Raw genomic sequence first — 18,739 nt, 5'->3', positions numbered from 1 at the left:
GAAGCTGGGATGGTAAGATGGGAATAATGGCAAGCTAAAATGCCACAAAGCTCACGATTACTGAGGTTCAGCCGTTTTTCTGAAAGAAAACACTCTTTGGATGACTCTAAGCCTTTGATTTATAGCCAGAGTTTTGAAAAAAGTTGATTCTGACAGTTTGCGTCCATGTTCTCACAGCTTTTATGGAGGAGAGGATTCTCAGAGGTCCTTCCTCTGCTACTTTTGCTCGCCTGGTCAATAACAACTGGTTGGTTGGATGAGTGAATAATGCCCAGTTCTTCCTCCATGACTGTGCAAATCTAAGAACTTGTGGATCAGTAGGCTCGTTATATCCTGAATTCCGAGAAAATGTAGTCTGACAAAAAGTGATTTGCTCTCTGAAGTGGATTATGGGAATTGTGTTTCCTTATCAAATTAAGGGGTGCGGTAGTCTGAGGATCACTTAAATTTAGCATTAGGACGCAGGTATCAATCTGTTTAGATTTTAAGGAGGACATCTGTTTAGGGAAAATTCTCTCATTAATATGAATATTTTCATTTAGCTGTGTTCTTTCCAATTCATTTTAAAAAAATCATTTATTTAGGGGCGCCTGGGTGGCGCAGTCGGTTAAGCGTCCGACTTCAGCCAGGTCACGATCTCGTGGTCCGTGAGTTGGAGCCCCGCGTCAGGCTCTGGGCTGATGGCTCAGAGCCTGGAGCCTGTTTCCGATTCTGTGTCTCCCTCTCTCTCTGCCCCTCCCCCGTTCATGCTCTGTCTCCCTCTGTCCCAAAAATAAATAAACGTTGAAAAAAAAAATAAAAAAATAAAAAATAAAAAAAAATTATTTATTTAAAGTCAAATTAGTTAACATACAGTGTAGTATTGGTTTCAGGAGTAGAACCCACTGATTCATCACTTACATAGAATACCCAGTGCTCATCCCAACAAGTGCCCTCCTTAATACCCCTCCCCCATTTAGCCCATCCCCCTACCCACCTCCCCTCCAGCAACCCTCAGTTTGTTCTCTGTATTTAAGAGTCTCTTATTGTTTTTATCTTATTTTTCCTTTCCTTCCCCTATGTTCATCTGTTGTGTTTTTTAAATTCCATATATGAGTGAAAACCTATTTGTCTTCTTCTAACTGACTTATTTCACTTACACAATACACTCTTGTTCTATCCATATTGTTGCAAATCTTTCCAATTCATTTTTGATGTTAAGGACTGTTAGCATAAGAAAATGAAGTTTCTATGGAGAAATAGAAGACCTTTAAATAGTGGTTAAACCATTGCTAAACTCTTTGTAATATAAAAAAATCTGAAGAGAAATTTTGCATCTGTTCTGTTCTTTCTTTTACACTATTTTTTCTAAATTACATTTTAAAACAATTAATGATGCCCTCAAATTTTAGATTAAGCTGCCTTGCTATTATAGATTATACCACTGATAGATATGAAATTATTTTAGTTACAAGGCTTAACTAAGCGGTGAATATAGTATAATGAGATAATCCAGAGCTTTTAGCACAATGTTTGGCATATAAATAGCATTCAATAAATAGCACCTATCTTTGCTAATATTATATCAGTAGTGATAATAGCAAAAATTACATTTTATATTAGGAATGTGGTCAGAATTGGGCAAATGCCTACTTGCAGGTACATTTTTAGAAAACCCTATGCCTATGGAAAGGTATTGTACCCTGGTAGGCTATTGACACAAAATCAGCCCCTCCAAGAAAAGCTGTTGATTCTCATGATAAAATAACTTCTTTGTTTATTATATTTTTGCAGCATTCCAGAATGCCTTGAAGATTTTCTGTAGGATAAAAAGTGGTCGAGTTGCGACTGATGAACTGGCTGCTGTTTTGGATAGCATGGATATTCCTGTAATTCCTGAAACTTTTCAGGAAGTGATAAAACATGCTAGTATAGACAGTGAGTTATTTGAATTACTATGTAAATATATCTTTCTTGGATATCAGTGTTCTGATTCATCCTTCATCTCTCCTTCTTGATTCTTACCTCTTGCCACCTATCAACATTGCTTACTGGTGTCTGTGGTAAGAGATAGTCTAGAAAAATTAAATGAGAAATTTCTAAAATTATTAGATTTTGGTATGTTTGATAAAAATGTAAGAAAAAAATGTATTTATTTTCTTTTCAAACGTTCCTCTCTTTTCCATTTCTTGTTTGTGGAGAGATGGTTTCTTTAATGTCAAGGGCATTGGCTTCACAAATTAGGAGACCTAAATTTCTTGAATTTTTAACTTTATTAGATAGCTTTGATTACACAATCTTCTCATGCTATTCAGTTACTCTTTGCAAAATGTAGATTTTTAAAAAAACATTATGGAGATATTTAGCAGATGTTTTGTATTATATGTTTATATGTCACCAGGGGGTGTCTGATAATAATGGATTGATAAACGATTGATTCATTGATTATCCATGTATTTAATGAGTCAGATAGTCATTTAATATCTACTGTGCTTGGAACTATGCAAGGTGATACAGAGATGAATAGAACACATTTCTTTTTCCAAAGGAGTTCCCATTCTAGTGTGGAAAGAGTCAAATAAAATGAAAATGATAATGTTGTATAGCAAATACTGTTATAGAATGTAGTTAGGCTGCAAATGTATACTGGAAACACCAGGGAAAGATCATCAGAGGATGTGATGTCTGAGCTAAATCTTGAAGGATCAATAGGGGTTAGTTGGTTGAAGGTGGTAATGAAGGTGGTAATGAAAGACATTTTAGACTGAGGGAACAGTTTGTGTAAATATGGCAGGAACATTATCAGACATGGCATCCTTTTCCATGGGCTTCCACAGGTTTTTGTCATTTGTCAGTGGTGGCTTTTAGGGGGTCTTTGGTGGCTGGGATGTACTGTGAAGATAGAACCAGGCTGCATGAATTTTAGTAGGTAGTCATTTATGGTGAGTTCTGGGTTGATAGACATAAGTGGAGGGATGTTCTGGAGCATAAAGATGCCCATAAAATAGGGATTTTAAAGCTTAATCTCAAGTCATATTATTAAATAGCCTTTAGGGCATGCTCTACCAGAAGCAACAGAAATTACATATGAAACCACTGTGGCTTTTTTTTTTTTTTTTTTTTTTTGGCTTATGGAATTCTGGTCTGGATTTCCAGGCTTTGTACTTGGGGAGCTAAACTGAAAAATTATGCTGATATCATAGATTGTTGTAGGAATTAAATAGAACCTATTGGCACTAGAATAGTCTCAAGAAATAGGAAGCAGAAACCTGGGAATTATCCTTGGCAACTCTGTTTTCTCTGTTCTCCTCATGCAACCGTTGTGAATTACTATTATTTTAAACTTCTAGATATCTCTTAAATCTCTCTATTTTCCACCATTACCTTAGTCCGAGTTACCATAATTTTTCCTTAGGACCATCACTGTTCATCCTAACAAGTCCACCCACATCCAGTCTTTTTTTTTTTTTTAATGTTTATTTATTTTTGAGAGGGACAGAGACAGAATGCGAGTGGGTTAGGGGCAGAGAGAGAGGGAGAATCCGAAGCAGGCTCCAGGCTCTGAGCTGTCAGCACAGAGCCCAACGGGGGGCTCGAACTCACGAGCTGTGAGATCATGACCTGAGCCGAAGTCAGACGCTCAACCGACTGAGCCACCCAGGTGCCCCCACCCACACCCAGTCTTATCCCCCTTAACACTATGGACAGAATGATCTTTTCAAAACACACATCTGTGGGGTGCCTGGGTGGCTCAGTCAGTTAAGTGTCCGACTTTGGCTCAAGTTATGATCTCAGGCTTGTGGTTTCAAGCCCCATGTTGGGCTCTGTGTTGACAGTTCGGAGCCTGGAGCCTGCTTCGGATTCTGTCTCCCTCTCTCTCTCTGCCCCTCCTCCCCTCTCAAAAATAAATAAACATAATAAAAAAAATAAAAAAACCCCACACATCTGATCATGTTACCTCCTTGCATAAACTCTAATAATACTTCTTGGGATGAAGAGCCCTTTAAGGTCACGTACAAGGACTTGCAATGTCTGGCCTTTACCTTAGATCTCCAGCTTCATCTCAGACCACATTCTGCTTTGCTTACTGTGCCTTCTTAGAGTTTCAGTGATATACCAGGCTTCCTCCTGCCATAGCCTTTACATATAGTCTTTTCTTTTCCTGGAGCATTCTTCCCCTCCTAGTGAATTACTACTTATACTTTGGATCTAAACTCAACTCTATTCTTTAAGGATGCTTCCATGACTTTTCTGACTAGGTCAAGTTCTCATACACTCTCACAGCACTAATCACAGTTGCAACTTTTATTTCTTATATTTTTTAAAAAGTTTTTCAATGTTTATTTTTGAGAGAGAGAAATAGAGTGTGAGTGAGGGAGGGGCAGGGAGAGAGAGGAAGACACAGAATCTGAAGCAGGGTCCAGGCTCTGAGCTGTCAGCACAGAGCCCAATGCGGGGCTCGAACTCACAAACCACGAGATCACGACCTGAGCCAAAATCAGATGCCCAACCGACTGAGCCACCCAGGTACCCCTATTTCTTATTGTTTTGTGAAGATCTGTATCTCAGATAAGACGAAATACCAAGAAAGCAGATATCATGTGTACTTTTGCTCAATATTGTATCCTCAGTACTCCATACAGTGCTTATGGCACATATTAACTGCTCAACAAATATATGTTGAATGAATTAATAAGTCTCACCCTTCACTCCATCTCCTCCAACCAGAGAGAATAAGATTTTTTCATTTTGTCATTTTTAATAACCTGGCTGTGACTTAAGGTAAAATTCCTCATTGGGGAGGTCCTTGTCTTTTGACTAGGAAAATCATTTTAACAGGTATGTTTGATTATGAGAGCTAAAGCCTATTGGGAGATACCTAGTTTGAGCAAAAAGGTAAGGTAAAGTACTCTATATAAGAAAACGACAGGAACTTAGAATACAACAGTGGCTAATCGGCAGCTGGAAGAGGAACACTGAGGGAACCTGAGAGTGGATGGGGTTCTAGCAATCAATAGAGAGTGGCTGTAGAACTCTAGGACAATACTATGTAGTGCTTGCTGTGCTATAAAGAAATCCCTGACTCTCATTAATTTCAAGTTATCTAGTAAGAGTTGGTTATATACAATAGCCTTGTGTTAGTCATATGGTGGGTCTATTTTCTTTTTCAAGGAAAAAGGTCTGTAGGTTCTGTGTTAGGTAGGCTTGGGGTGGAGAGAAGATAGCACCTATAGGATGTGATAATGTGAGAGAGATCAGGAGTCCACGGGAATAGAAAACAAAACGAAAATCAACTGCCAGCGTATAAAGCACTCAGGAATCTTCAAATTTTGGAGGGAGTATTGATTGCTGTTCATATAATGTATGGTGTGGGGTCGGGGCTATTTTACTTAAACATTAAAGGAAAGGACACCCTCAGAATGCCAAAAGTTTTGGGTTACCCCGGTAGTGGATATGGATTCTTCTGTGACAGAATTTTGAAGTAAGGAGTGATATAAGTCAGTTATCCCACTAGTGGAAGCCGTAGCACCCTGGTATAGGTACTGTTTTAACATCTTGTTTTTGTATTTGGTTTGGTTTTTTGGAGCAATACTGATACCATGGAGAATATCTTCATGAGTATGCATGATGAAGAGGAATGCCGCTGGAATTTGCAAGGAAGTCCAACAAGCATTTGCTTCATTAAGATCTGGCAAGAGGAATATGGAAAATCACTGTGTGACAGTTCTGGTAGTTTGGTTTCTGAGATAGGATATTGGTGCAGTAGTTTTTTCTCTCGTGGTATTTACCGATCTAGTAATTGAACTGGGTGAAAAGTAGTAACTAGCACGATTTTTGATGAGAAGGTCTTTGATATTGTGGAGCTATTGTGGAGATTATGGAAATGTGTTAATAGTCATTTTACACCTTCAAAGTAATGTTGCCCTGAATATGACTTTGATGATGAGGATAATTTTTTTTCACATTAGATAGTTACATTTTCCAGGTTGAATGGAAAGGAAAGTTCCAATATGAGCTTCCTCCAGAAGGACAAATGTAAGAGTGGGAAGCTGTTTTGAACTTCTCTTATGAAGTAAATGCTACCTGTAACTATACTGATTGTCTCAGTCTCAACCAGGAATTATTCATTGAGGTTTTGATAAGCTAGGTAGGGGTCAAAATAGTAATTTCAGATTCTGTAATGCTTATTTGGCCACCAGAGACTATATAGATGGATAGTATTTGTCTTAGAGGTGTGTGAGAAATGTTTGTCATTGCATAGAAGAAGGAATAAATTTGAGCGAGAGCTAGTAAATCTGTAAATGGTTGGCTACTGCATGCTCACTGCAATGTTGGACCTCTTTCCAGAAAGGGGAGTTCTTTAAGTAGAGACCAGATATAAACAATACAGCCTTCTCCATTGGATTAATTTATGGATGATCCAACAGAATACTTTTCACTGATCAAATTCAGGAGTTTGAGGGCTGAAGCCTTGAATGATTTTAGGACTTATGCTTTGATCTAAGAACTTGGGATATGGACTCTACAGAAGTTCCAGAAGTTCACTGGGGTGTTAGAACCACAACCAAGAACAGAATGAGAATAAGTACCAAGAAAATAAAAAAACAGAATGTAAGAGTGGCGCCTGGGTGGCTCAGTCAGTTAAGCGTCCAACTTCGGCTCAGGTCATGATCTCGTGGCTCATGAGTTCAAGCCCCATGTCAGGTTCTGTGCTGACAGCTCAGAGCCTGGAACCTGCTTCAGATTCTGTGTCTCCCTCTCTCTCTGCCCCAACCCACTTGCATTCTGTCTCTGTCTCTCTCAAAAATAAAGAAACATTAAAAATTAAAACAAAACAAAACAAAACAAAACAAAACAAAACAAAACAAAAACCCAGAATGTAAGAAGCAGTTCTAATCAGAAGACAACTTAACATCAATTGGGCTAGCACTTCTTTGGTTGGTCAAATACTTACTTGCTTTGCAGTGATTTAAAGTCCTGGACCTGACATAGCTTACCAATTTTTAAAGAAGCAGAATGAAGCAATCTTACCCAACACCGAAACCATAGTGTATATAATAATTCTTGGACTCAAAAGGCACTTTAAAAACTGGCATCTTCTGGGGCGCCTGGGTGGCGCAGTCGGTTAAGCGTCCGACTTCAGCCAGGTCACGATCTCGCGGTCCGTGAGTTCGAGCCCCGCGTCAGGCTCTGGGCTGATGGCTCGGAGCCTGGAGCCTGTTTCCGATTCTGTGTCTCCCTCTCTCTCTGCCCCTCCCCCGTTCATGCTCTGTCTCTCTCTGTCCCAAAAATAAATAAAAACGTTGAAAAAAAAAAAAAAAAAAAAAAAAAAAAAAAAAAAAAAAAAAAAAAAAAAAAAAAACTGGCATCTTCTTTTCAGGGTCTTTGCTTATGCTTATAACTGAATAGTTGATTTTTTAGGCATAGGCTGAAGAACGAACCTAGTATTTTTTTTTTAAATTTTTTTTTTCAACGTTTTATTTATTTTTGGGACAGAGAGAGACAGAGCATGAACGGGCGAGGGGCAGAGAGAGAGGGAGACACAGAATCGGAAACAGGCTCCAGGCTCTGAGCCATCAGCCCAGAGCCCGACGCGGGGCTCGAACTCACGGACCGCGAGATCGCGACCTGGTTGAAGTCGGACGCTTAACCGACTGCGCCACCCAGGCGCCCCCCTAGTATTTTTATAAGTAGGTAAGTCAACACCTGGTCTTTCTCACTCACCTTGGATGTCAAGCGAAGCCAGACATTTGGAGGCAAGAACTATTGGGTGTCCAATTGGAACAACATTATTTGAGGTCACTGTCTCTGACCCCATTCTCTGTCATACACTGTCCAAGAAGGAAAATGGTTTGAGACAGAGGCAAGGGCAGGAATGGTAGGAAGTTATAATTATGGGAGTGCTGTACATGTGTAAGACGCCAAGTAAATGGTTTACTGCTATCCACAATGTAGACATTGCATGATTCTTTACAGCCTTTAGTATATTTATTCATTCAAAAATATTTTTTTAATTTAATTTTTTATTTTTTTAAATTTACGTCCAAATTAGTTAGTATGTAGCGCAAGGATGACTTCCGGAGTAGATTCCTTAGTGCCCCTTACCCATTTAGCCCACCGTCTCTCCCACAACCCCTCCAGTAACCCTCAATTTGTTCTCCATGTTTACAAGTCTCTTATGTTTTGTCCCCCTCCCTGTTTTATCAAAAATAATTTTTAAAAAATAATTTTTTTAAAGTCTGTTTATTTATTTTGAGAGAGAGACAGTGCAAGTGGGAGAGGGGCAGAGAGAGAAGGAAAGAGAGAATCCCAAGCAGGCTCTGCACTGTCAGCGCAGAGCCCAACGTGGGGCTCGAACCCATGAACTCTGAGATCATGACCTGAGCCCCAATCAAGAGTCAAACACTCAACTGACTGAGCCACTCAGGTGCCCCTCAAAAAAATTAGTTTTTAAGTGCTAGGAAGTATATAATTTGCTAGGCATTGGGGAAACAAATGACATCCTGTACTCTTGAAGAGCTCACAATCCAGTGAGAAAGACAAAAGAGCTAAAACTTGAAATTCTACCTATAGTAAATTCTCAAAACACTATTTATTAAATGAATGAAATATTAACCTGATTACCTAGCTGTGGAGCTTAAAATGTGACTAATTTCTTTTGATGGGAAACTCTTTTATTAAGGGAAAAAGACAATAATGGTCTTTTATGTTTCAGTGTGTACTGAGCTATTAACAATTCTAGATATTATTCACAACCTCTGTTCCTACTTTCACACATCTCTGTGTTGTTTTTGTATTAGAATGGGATGGAAACTAGATTTGTGTTCAAAAAAGAAATAACAGTACTTGAACTTACTCTTTCTATTACAGGTAACCACATGGTGGATATTAGAGATATTCTATTTATTTTGGATGAACTACAGCACCAGTATGAAGATTTTTGTAAGTGAGCTCTCGTTGCTACAGCAAGTATTATTTATAAATAAGTTGCCTTTAAATTAAATCCTAATTTGTAGGTTTTATCATATGGACTCTGAAAGCCTTCTCTGACCCCATGACTCTAACTCTTTAAAATTTTTTTTTTAATGTTTTATTTATTTTTTGAGAGCAAGAGAGACAGAGCGTGAGCGGGGGAGGGGCAGAAAGAGAGGGGGAGACACAGAATCCAAAACAGGCTCCAGGCTCTGAGCTGCCAGCACAGAGCCCGACGCGGGGCTCGAACTCACACACTGCGAGATCACGACCTGAGCTGAAGTTGGACGCTTAACCGACTGACCCACCCGTGTGCACCCCCCCCCCCCATAGATAACTCTAAACTCTAACTCTTTAGATAAAAGTTTAAATCCTAAACATACCTAATCAGTATTGATTATGTAACTACCATAATTTTCTTTTATCTTTCCCTTAATATTTTGCAACATGAAGTCAACTTTAAAACAAAATAATAACACTAAGAAAAAAAAACGTAATTTGCAACTTGTGGGTCATTCTGACATCCTGACATTGACAGTTAAAAATTTTTAATATAGGGGTGCCTGAGTGGCTCAGTCAGTTAAATGTCCAAATTCGGCTCAGGTCATGATCTCATGGTCCGTGAGCTCAAGCCCCTCATCAGGCTCTGTGCTGACTGCTCAGAGCCTGGAGGCTGAGGCAGATTCTGTGTCTCCCTTTCTCTCTCTGACCCTCCCCTGCTTGTGCTTTGTCTGTCTCAAAAATAAATAAACATTAAAACATTTTTTAAAAATTGTTTTTAGTATATTATTCAGTATCATTCATGATTAGTTTTGTTTTTCTTCATTAAGTACGTTTTTAAAAATCTCTTCCTGTTGCACATGGTGTCACTCCCTTTTCTTTCTCTGTCCGGACATCCTTTGGTCAAGATTATCTATGTGTATAATTTTAAGCTCAATTTGGCTCAGTTGGTTGAGCGTCTGACTTCAGCTCAGGTCGTGATCTCACGGTTCGTGAGATCCTCAGCTGCTTCGGATTCTGTGTCTCCCTCTCTCTCTCTTCCTCCCCTGCTCACAGTCTGTCTCTGCCTCTCTCAAAAATAAATAAAGATTTCAAAAGATTAAAAAAAAAGAATTATATAGTTCTAATAAACTTGCTACAAATAGAGCAGCCTCTTGCCTGATCCTTTCCTCAGTTTCTCCAGAGGCAAACATTTTAGCTGATTACCTGATATTTGTTTTCATGACTGTAAATAACATGTTTGTATTGCTTCTTGTTGATTTTTTTAAATTTTGGGTAGACCTAGTAAACTCCCTAATATGAAAAATAAGGATTTAGCTCTGTTTCATTTTCCCTGTCCCCACCACATCCACTTCCCATACCTATCCATCCTCCTAATATAGTCATAGGGTAATTGAGTAAGTTTTAATTCTGTATTTATGTGAATATATTTATGTACACACTATTCACTGCTGAGCCACATGTAAGTATCTTGTGGCTACTTTCTCTTTCTGTACAATTTTTCCCTCTTTGAGTTGTCTTACTTACTTATTTGCTTGGTTTAAAAAAAAAGTATATATATTACTGATTGAAGCTTAAACTCTGCCAACTGTCTAAATATCCTCTTCGTAAGTTTGTCTGCACAAGGTATTCTAGTAGTTTTGTCTTCTTGAAGAAATCTTCTTTAGAGTATTTTGATGTTCTTCAGTATGAATTTGTTGCCCTCTACATTTTGTGTGCAACTGTCATCTTGAGATCTTTCTTCATTAACATGCTGGAGACTTTTCACTTCTCTCCTCCTATGACAGATTCTGTCTTCGTATTTTATGGATGGTTTGGGTACAGAATTCTAGATTGTAAATAATTTTCTATGTTTTCTAGTTTTCAGTATTGCCATTGAAGTGCAAAATTTTCTGACTCTTGACTTTGACACTGATTTTTTTTTTTTTTCAAGCATATAGGATATTTTCTAGTCTTCTGAAAGTCTCCTGGAAAGAAGTTTCTTTGTAACGATTGTGCTGAATACAGCGTCCTTTGATTCTGGAAAATTAAAATAATTTGTTGATGATTTCCTTTCCTCTATTTTTTCTGTCTCTGTGGAAATCTTGATATTTGGATATGTGACATAATGGGATGATTCCTTTTTTTTTTTTTTTAACCTTTTTCTCTTATCTCTTTGTTATGCTTTATTTATTTATTATTTATTTATTTATATTTATTACACGAGTGGGAGTGGAAGAGGGGCAAAGGGAGAGGGAGAGGGAGTCTTAAGCAGGCTCCACACCCAGCGCAGAACCCAACATAGGGCTCAGTCTCACGACTGTGAGATCATGACCTGGGCTGAAATCAAGAGTCGGATGCTTAACTGACTGAGCCACCCAGGTGGCTTCTGAGAGAGTTCCTTAAATTTATCTTCCAATGCTTCTATTTCGTTTTTCATTTGTACTTTTAAATTTCCAATAATTTCTTTCCCCTCTGTTATTGTATTATAATAGCCTCCTCTTATTTCATGGGCATTTCTATTGTTCCACAAACAATATCTTCTGTTGCAACTACGAACTTCTGTTGCAGTGCTTTCGAGATTTCCTTTTTCATTCATATTCTGTCTCCTCCAAGGTATTTTTTTCTGTTTGTTTTTCATTGTAGAACTGTTCCTCAAATGTCTGGTGATCTTTGGTTGTCTACTCATATTTGAGAATGGTGAACTCAAAAGCTATTTGGAAGCTCTGAGACTGAGGGCAAAACTAGCTGATTATGAGCTGTAGGATAGTGATTCTTAACCAGAGATGATTTGGAGATTTCCCCCACCCCCCACCCTGAACTTCCCCTTCCCCCAGGAACATTTGGAAACATTTGGAGACATTTTTGGTCATCACAATCTGTGTTACTGGCATCAAGTGATGAGAGGCCAGGGATGCTTCTGAGTATCCTACAATACACAGGACAGCTCTCTCAATAAAGAAGTATCTGTCTCTGGGGCGCCTGGGTGGCGCAGTCGGTTAAGCGTCCGACTTCAGCCAGGTCACGATCTTGCAGTCCGTGAGTTCGAGCCCCGCGTCGGGCTCTGGGCTGATGGCTCAGAGCCTGGAGCCTGTTTCCGATTCTGTGTCTCCCTCTCTCTCTGCCCCTCGCCCGTTCATGCTCTGTCTCTCTCTGTCCCAAAAATAAATAAACGTTGAAAAAAAATTTAAAAAAAAAAAGAAAAAAAAAGAAGTATCTGTCTCAAAATGCCAGTACTGCTGAGATTGAGAAACCCTGCTATCATCGGCTGGTCTGGCTGGGCTATTTGCCTGGAAAACCCTTAATATGACTGTCTTTAGGGTATATTTCCTTTTGAGATGGTCAGAGTGTTCAAAGAAACTTTGAATATCCTTCCCGGAGGTATAGCCTTGCTTCATAGAATTCCAGGTGTTAAATAAGACGAAAGACTGAAGTTCCCATTATTCAGTGTAAGCCTCCCTCCGAGTTTTGCAGGTAACACTCCTACCCTCTATTGTGTTTAGTATTCCATAATCCAGAGACCTTGTGTTTAACCCTTTCTGATGAATTGTCACTTTCCTGCTGGAGTAGGAGAAGATCAATAACTGGCTGTGCCCAGTGGATAAAAGTGAATATCTGGCCGTGTGAAGAGACCCTAGGTATCAAATTACTACTTAAAGGGATTTTAACCAGTTCTTTCTTTTTAGCTTCACTCTTACCCTCACTTTTAGACGTACCTAAATGCTACTAATTTATGAGCTTTTGGAGTTTTTGTGTTATGAATTGGGTTGCTTCTTGGCTTTCCCCATTCTGCCTTATGGTTCAGCCTTTTCAGGTCTACTAAGTTCATCCGCTTTCCAGATTCCAAAATTTAATTGTAGTAGTTTCTTTTCCTCTTCTTTTTGTTATTATGGATTTGTGATGGTTTAAAAATTCCTTTAGTTTATTTTTGAGAGAGAGAGAGAGAGAGAGAGAGAGAGCGAGCCGGGGAGGGCAGAGAGAGGGGAAGACACAGAATCCAAAGCAGGCTCCAGGCTTCAAGCTGTTAGTACAGAGCCTGATGTGGGGCTCCAACTCACAAACCGCGAGATCATGGCCTGAGCTGAAGTTGGACACCTAACTGACTGGACCACCGAGGCATCCCCAAAATTCCTTAGTTTAAATGGAGTGTTTTGGGGCGCCTGGGTGGCGCAGTCGGTTAAGCGTCCGACTTCAGCCAGGTCACGATCTCGCGGTCTGTGAGTTCGAGCCCCGCGTCAGGCTCTGGGCTGATGGCTCAGAGCCTGGAGCCTGTTTCCGATTCTGTGTCTCCCTCTCTCTCTGCCCCTCCCCCATTCATGCTCTGTCTCTCTCTGTCCCAAAAATAAATAAACGTTGAAAAAAAAAAAATTTAAATGGAGTGTTTGAAGGCTGTTCAATTTGCTATTTTTACCTGAACGTTTCAAAGTTTATTTTGAGGGGCACCTGGGTGGCTCAGTCGGCTAAGCGTCCGACTTCGGCTCAGGTCATCATCTCACGGTCTGTGAGTTCGAGCCCCGCATCGGGCTCTGTGCTGACCTCTCGGAGCCTGGAGCCTGTTTCGGATTCTGTGTCTCCCTCTCTCTCTGACCCTCCCCTGTTCATGCTCTGTCTCTCTCTGTCTCAAAAATAAATAAACGTTAAAAAAAATTAAAGAAAAAAAAAAAACAAAGTTTATTTTGAATTCTAATTTTGTCTTTGATGTAGAAGTTTTTTCATTAATTATTCTTTTCTGACATAGATATTCCTAATAATCACATACCCACTCCCATGCATAATAATTCATGTTATTCATTCTTCTGTATCTTTGCTGATTTTTAAAAAAAATTTTTTTTTTTAACGTTTATTTATTTTTTTGGGACAGAGAGAGACAGAGCATGAACGGGGGAGGGGCAGAGAGTGAGGGAGACACAGAATCAGAAACAGGCTCCAGGCGCCGAGCCATCAGCCCAGAGCCCGACGCGGGGCTCGAACTCACGGACCGCGAGATCGTGACCTGGCTGAAGTCGGACGCTTAACCGACTGCGCCACCCAGGCGCCCCTCTTTGCTGATTTTTTTTACTAGTTCTGTTATAGAGAAAGGAACATTGTCTCCAAATATAATTGTAGATTTGTCTATTTCTCCGTTCAGTTTTGTCAGGTTTTGGTTCATGCATTTTGAAGCTCTGTTGCTAGGTGAATTCACATTTAGAATAGTTCTATCTTCTTGGTGAGCTGATTCTTTTATCATTATGCAATATGTATGTGATCACTGGTAATTTTCTTTTCTCTCAAGTTTACTTTTTCTGATTCTAATATAACTCCAGTTTTCTTTTGATTAGTGCTTAGATGGTAAGTATTTTCCATCCTTTTACTTTTAACCTTCTTATATCACCAGTCTTGAAGTGTTTTGTAAACCACACAGAGTTGGGTGATGTTTTTTGTATTTATTTGTATAATTCCTATATTTTAATTGGAGTGTTTAAATCATATGTAATGTAATTACTTATACATTCAGACCAGGTATACCATATTATTATTTGTTTTCTATTTTTTCCTCTGTTTTTCAACCATTTTATCCCTTCTTTTTTGGGGAGCATTTTTTTAGTATGTGAATTTATTCCATATGTATTTTCACTATATCTCTGTATTTTTCCAGTGGTTGTTTTAAGGATTATAGTATACATACTTAACCTTTTCTAGTATACTAAAATAAATATTTTACCACTTCAAGTGGAATATAGAAGTTTTACCATTATATAGACCTTTTTACCCTCCCTCCGTTAAGCTGTAATTTTATTATGTATTACCACTATACACACTGAAAGCTTCGGACAATGTTTTATAAGTTTTGCCTTCAATGATCAAACATATTTTAAACTTCTAAGAGGAGAATAATAGTCTATCATAAAATCAAGTATTATAACATTTGAAATACTTTAAAATGTGTTATTCAAATGTAAGGTACTATTCTGAGCCGTCAGATGAATTTTATAAAGGAAGCCCCAGTGGGACATTGTATTAATATCTTTCTGAAGAGGTTATTTTATATATAAACTATTTTTTCCCACAAGTACTGAGAATCTTTAGGAGAGTAAATATTTGTATTCTGATGTTAAATTAAAAACAATTTTTTTAATGTTTATTTTTGAGAGAGAGGGAGACAGAACGTGAGTGGGGGAGGGGCAGAGAGTGAGGGAGACAGATTCTGAAGCAGGCTCCAGGCTCTGAGATGTCAGCACAGAGCCCAATGTGGGGCTCAAACCCATGAGCAGTGAGATCATGACCCGAGCCGAAGTGGGATGCCCAACGAACTGAGCCACCCAGGTGCCCCTGTATTCTGATTTTATAAGTAAAAATTTCCCCACTCCAACTTCCTTATACTTCAGTATGCTCATAACTAAGGGATTTGTAGCTGTATTGGCATATTTAGCCTATAATCTTTCAAAATTGGCAGAGTGGGGAATGAGAACTACAAACTTCAGTAGGCTATCACTTTTGATTTGGTGTAACTTCAAATAGCTTTGGATAAAAGAATTTAAATATATTAAACCAGAAGATTATATTTAAAAATTTTTTTTCAACGTTTATTTATTTTGGGGGGGACAGAGAGAGACAGAGCATGAATGGGGGAGGGGCAGAGAGAGAGGGAGACACAGAATCGGAAACAGGCTCCAGGCTCCGAGCCATCAGCCCAGAGCCTGACGCGGAGCTCGAACTCCCGGACCGCGAGATCGTGACCTGGCTGAAGTCGGACGCTTAACCGACTGCGCCACCCAGGCGCCCCCAGAAGATTATATTTAACCTAGTTAATATTTCAGTCTTAGTTATCAGCTCTGTTAGTTTTTCAACATATTAACCTTATTTAACTTTTTAAACTGTGTTTATTTAAGCAATTGATAATTTCTTGAATAGTTTTCATGAGGACTTAGTTGTTACTTTTTAAAAACTATTACAAATGGTACAGGTAAATAGAATAATTAAATATGTTTCTCTTGCTTAGCAGTTATGGAATCATCAGCCTTGGATGAGTCTACTTCAAACAGAAAGTTATCAAATATATCAGAATGTTATCCACAGTATAGGATGAAAAGCAGTTTCTCTTCCAGACTACGTGAACCATCATTATTCCCAAAGTTAAATAGAAAACACCTCCAATATCATAAAGTTATGGAGGATAATGATTACCTTGAATTTAAAAGATCAAAAAATCCTTTGCAAAGAAAAAAAATCCTAAATGGGGTTGATAGCAGTGATATAGGATTCTGGGAACCATATTCAAAGGATGGCATAAACTTTAAGAAAAGTTCAGAGAAGATTGAAATTCATGACTCAAAGTCTACGTCACATAGCTTGAAGAGCATCACAAGCCTCAAAAAGTCTCTGGATAAAAGTGATCATTTTAGTACCCCCAAACTTCAGAAGCCAGCTGTGAGAAGGCATTCCAGCCTCCTAAAACAGGTTTCGTCGAAAGAAAAGATTGCAGTGAATGCTCTGGGTCAGTATCATATATGTAAGTCAAAATATAGGTCCTGGAGTTCTTGAGTCATCACAGAAACAAGCTGAATTAACCATTGATTAGACCGTTGTTTGCATTTCATTTGTCAATACTAATGAGTAATCACCACTTCTGGTATATAGACCAGTGTATGTAACACTGTGGTTTTAAGTTGTGCCTTTTCAGATGGTTGTGTTCCCTTTTTCAGATGCCTAACTTTGACCAAGAAGTTTATTCAGAGATTAATCCAACTCACTCAAGTTCCCTAGAAATAGAGGGCCTGTTTTCTTTTGGAAATGCTTGTTTTATAATTTTTAAGCTAAATATGTAAGGAGTCTATGTGAAATTTTTGTTCAGGTTCCATCATTTAAATATATGATATCCATATCCAATATGATATGATAATGCTTCAGATATCATCTCTTTTGGACATGGGAATATGAGGAAAGATAAAATAACTACTATTTTACAGTTTGGTTCCCCAGGGCGTTATGGTCTTTCTCCAAGATGAGCAAGGTTTTCCAACCAATGTATAGTTTCCTCCTTCCGTGGTACCTCTATCACAGAAGTCCTGTGTGTGGAACTTAATTAAATACTCCTTCCTATAGTCCTTGGCTGAAGTTACTTAAGTTGTTTATTTTCTTGAAAGAGACTTATCTTTTTATTGCATTTAATATTGAAGGCAATTGTTAAAATGAGTGCTTAGTGAAATACTAGTGGTTCTTACACAGTAATACATATTTTAAACAACTCAGTTGAACAGAAAATGTGCTCTTTTAAGGAGGCACAACAATGTTCTTTCTGATTCCTTTACCGATACGCTACTATTACTCTGTGCCTCATTCCTAATTCTGAGTTCTTTATATTCCAGTAAGATGAAAACCCTTGTTAAAGGAACAGTGGAGTAGTAGGCATTTAGCCCTTGGGTAGAAGAAGCCTGTGGAAGAAAGCGCTTATCTATCTTGCTGGTGTCGCCAACCTTTGCCATACTTAATATTCTTTGTAAAGAGAAGTGTGAAATCGTTTATCTGGTATAACTTCTCAAGATAAATTGATGGTAATTGAACATTTCTGAAATGTGACTGTCATTGGATATACATTTTAAAAACATTTTTAACTTTTCATTGTTATGATAATTTTTAAATCATAAGAATTACACAAAGGGAAAGACGTTTCTATATACTCTTCATCTCGTTTTCCCAGGTGTTAAGATCTTGTATAATCACAGTACAGTGAACTAAATCAGGAAATTGACACTGATACAATATTATTTATATTCTGAAGATCTTATTCAAGTTTTTTCAATTGGTCCATAAATGTATTTTTCCTGGTTCAAGGTCTCATCTAGGATCACACATTACATTCAGTTGTCACGTGTCCCTTAGTCTCCTCTGACCTAGGATAATTTCATGACCATGACACTTTCGAAGAGTATTGACTAGTTAATTTGTAAAATGTCCCTCATTTTGGGTTTTCCTTATATTTCTTCGTAAGTTCAGGCTATGCATTTTTGGTGGGAATTACAGAGAAGTGATACTATGCCTATCTCAGTGCATGATATGAGGGGACTCACGATGGCCATGTGTATCTCCTGCGAAGATTGTATGATTTTGAAGATTGTGAACTGAAAACATGGTAGCCTAAAATGATGGGAAGGGGAAGAACTCTCATTGTTTGCTTGGAATCCTGGAATTTAAACTAAACACTTTGTTGTTGTGATCTCTTGAACTCGTTCATTATATTTTAATCAGAACCAAGCAGCATTGGCTGGGTCACTGGAACAGGCTGTTCCTCCAAACAAGTAGTTTATAAACATTTATAGAACTTCAAGATTGTTTTCTGTTTGAGCTATATGGGAAATATTTAGGTATAATGTAAGACACAACAGAAATACGAGGAAAAAAGCAGTCATATGAGGTAATAATAATTAGATAAAACTTGTTTTCTAATTGCTAAAGACTTTGGGTGCTAATTATTGCTTAAGACACATAAATTCTGTGGCTGAATAGTTTTCTACATTTTGTATATTTAGAAAACATCTGTGAAGCTATCAATAAACTCCAAGAAAATTGCATTGCTACAGAAGAACTTCAGTCAGGGGCGCCTGGGTGGCGCAGTCGGTTGAGCGTCCGACTTCAGCCAGGTCACGATCTCGCGGTCCGTGAGTTCGAGCCCCGCGTCGGGCTCTGGGCTGATGGCTCAGAGCCTGGAGCCTGTTTCCGATTCTGTGTCTCCCTCTCTCTCTGCCCCTCCCCCGTTCATGCTCTGTCTCTCTCTGTCCCAAAAATAAATAAACGTTGAAAAAAAAAATTTAAAAAAAGAAGAACTTCAGTC

General features: G+C 38.5%; 1 long non-coding RNA gene across 2 annotated transcripts; it reads left to right on the top strand.

Moving 5' to 3' along the window:
* Window positions 1-1,753: 1,753 nt before the first annotated feature.
* On the top strand, window positions 1,754-18,714 carry LOC147571575 (uncharacterized). 2 transcript variants are annotated; one of them, XR_015247274.1, is made up of 4 exons: window positions 1,754-1,917; window positions 8,851-8,922; window positions 15,914-16,405; window positions 18,438-18,714. It is a non-coding gene; the product is annotated as an uncharacterized LOC147571575 (long non-coding RNA). The 2 variants fall into 2 exon arrangements; XR_015247273.1 differs by having other exon boundaries at window positions 15,911-16,405.
* The last annotated feature ends 25 nt before the right edge of the window (window positions 18,715-18,739 follow it).

The sequence above is a fragment of the Puma concolor genome, unplaced genomic scaffold, assembly GCF_028749965.1.
Source record: "Puma concolor isolate L17-30 unplaced genomic scaffold, mPumCon1.1.hap2 unalloc_scaffold_172, whole genome shotgun sequence".
Classification (NCBI taxonomy): Eukaryota; Metazoa; Chordata; class Mammalia; order Carnivora; family Felidae; genus Puma; species Puma concolor.
Note: the sequence above shows the minus strand (reverse complement) of the source record. Positions and strands in the feature narration are given on the sequence as shown.